Source organism: Apium graveolens, chromosome 9 (genome assembly GCF_009905375.1).
Source record: "Apium graveolens cultivar Ventura chromosome 9, ASM990537v1, whole genome shotgun sequence".
Classification (NCBI taxonomy): domain Eukaryota; kingdom Viridiplantae; phylum Streptophyta; class Magnoliopsida; order Apiales; family Apiaceae; genus Apium; species Apium graveolens.
The window spans coordinates 242,152,794-242,155,649 of record NC_133655.1 but is presented as its reverse complement, the minus strand read 5'-3'; positions in this window follow the sequence as shown (position 1 = coordinate 242,155,649).

Sequence of the window (2,856 nt, the reverse complement as noted above, 5' to 3'; positions counted from 1 at the left end):
TTCCAAGTTCTTATTTGATTTAAATAATAAATAACATACGATTGAAACTTCCTTGATTTGCATATTTTAAGTTCTTATTATTCGGAAATAAATTTTGAAATATATCGATGGAATTATTGCGTAGGAAACCCGGGATTTAATCGGGCACCCGCAAAATTTCGCCGCCGTCGGCGAGCCGACGGTGGACGGTGATCAATTTATTCTGAGTCCTAATACGAATAAAAATATAAAATGCGAATAAGAGTAATAGTTAAATAATATCGGTGATTGGGATTCGTGCAATTGGATTGTGATTTGGATTGTCATTGTAGTTGTTGTGAATTGATTTGACGTCGATATTGTGTTCGACGGGTAGTCCAATAAACAAAGGAGGCGCTACCCGATTTCCGGGAAACTGAATTACGTAAATAAGGGAACGTATCCGATGATTATCGGGACGTCGAGTGACTATATATATGTGTGTATGTGTTTAAACGAATTTTTGTTACATGATGTGATGAAATATTTCACCTAATCGATGACCCTGATTTCATAAAATAAAGAGTATATGTATTTTCCGAAAACGAACACCAAACCAATCTTTAAGATGTAAACCCTATTTGTTGCGTATGTTATTACAATATTCATAATTATGAGTCAGATTTGAATATCGTTGGGTAAGAATTAGTATCGAGGATATGTCAAGCATACCTGGACGTCTAACATAGGGTATTTCGACCCTGTAGGTTATAGTCGGCCTGAAAGTGGACGATGGACTAAAAATAACCTAGTGGTCAGTCGATGAGCTCAGTAGAGTTTCAACATAAAGACCTGAGTATCGAAGTCGAATCCAATGGGATCTAGTGATTGGACGTTAAAGCCTGAGCGACAGAGTTGGCTCAGAGTTGATCAGTAATAGTTGTAAAGCCTTGTAAGGCAAGTATTTCTGAACTTTTCTTCAAGATATATTAACAATATTTTCGAACTGTTTCATAACATGTCGCTAATTACCAAAATAACTCCTGTTTTATATTGCAAGTGCTTTAAACTATTAAACCTTGAACCCTGATTTTTGATCTTGAGCCGTAAGTCTTATTCTTTTTAAAACATCCTTGGTGGATCCTCAGATATAAACCACACAAATATGATACCATTTCCCAAATGTTTAACTACCAAACACCAAACACCAGAAGAAAATGGTTTGAAAACACAAAAAAATTTATACCCCAATCATTCTTAGTAACATCAAAGAACCCTATCCTGAAAAAAAATCATTACTGGTTTGATACCTGACCCTTGTACAAACTGACAACCGTTTCTTATACATACCCTGATATACCCTTGAGATATCCATGAGTTTTCTTATGTTTTTATGCAAATGTTTAACACCATCGATTATGATCTTGTTTTATTGAATCATATTGTTATCATATTGAACTGCTTTAGGATTGGATAGTTTTTATGTATGTGGACCAGATTCGTGGTCAGACCATATTAATGGTCAAGTTAGGCCAATGTGTGCCTTGGATCCAGTAATTAGAGCAGTGTTGTGTGCTTGCTCGGGGTTAGTGCGTGACTGATCAGCAGCCTAACCTTGGTTTTTAAAACTTAAAATGAATATCCAATTCTAATGATGAGTTAAAAAGCAACTTGATTCTTTTGAATCATCTCATTGATCATTGTTTAACCTCAGTTATCACTATTATGACTTGCTGAGCTAGTTAGCTCACCCTTGCGATTCTTTTATATATTTTACAGTTGAAAAGAATGTGGATGATAGTGAAGTTCCTCAGCCCAAAGTGCGGGCTAATGTTCCAGTAAGTTGAATCAAGCTAGCAGAAGCTTCATGCGATATAGAGATAGTCAGATTGTAAGAAGGATTGTATTATCAATTGTAAGATAAATCAGTTGGGATTTGGTACGTTGTAATAAAAGTTAAGGTTGTGGCTTGTTTTCATACTTTAACCTGTTGCGATCCGTGGTTTTGTGAAGCAGAGTCATTATAAATAATATTTCTTATACAGGTGTATGTATATTGTGTGTGGTTTAGACCCCAAACTTCTGACCCGGGTTTGGAGGGTGCCACAAGGATAAAGTAAAATTAAAATCATAAAATAATTAGACTAGCTAAAATTTAAAAATATATATTTTTATTTGGGCTAACATAAATTTTTTAACATTGATGAGGGTTTAAACGAATTAAACTAACTTAAATCTGAACATAATTAGTTGGATTTGGTCAGTATAATTCATCTTAAGCTAATTAAAAGTAATGTATGTAATTGATTCGAATTAAAACAAGATTAAAGCTAAACTAAAATACTTCGTATAGGTACGAGCTAAAATTTAGCTTTTAATTAAACATAATTATATTTTGTTAACACAACACTAAATATCAATAAAATTATATATTTCAATCATTAATATTATTTTTTAAGTATCGCTTATTTCAAAAAATTCACTAACTTATATACGTGTGTGTATATTTATAATTATTGTCTAATCCTATATATTTAAAATTTCAAATAAATAAATTTAATATCTTAAAAATATTTTCTTCAAATTAAATTCAAAAAAATTATAAATTATTAAAAATAATCCGTGTATCGCACGAGTTTTAAGCTACTACTATTTAAATATTGAAGGGCATGCTTACTTATGATTATTTTAGTATGTCATTTATTTATGAATATGAATAATTTTATTATCTTTATTTGAAATAAATATTTAAGAGTTCGACATTTTGAGAGTGATCTATAATCAAGATATTTTTTAGTATGGATATTTTAATAGTAGTGTCTAGAATATACTAGAGAGGAGGAGAGGAGAAATCTGGAAAACTGACGAAAATCCTAGAATTGAGATTATTTCTAAGAT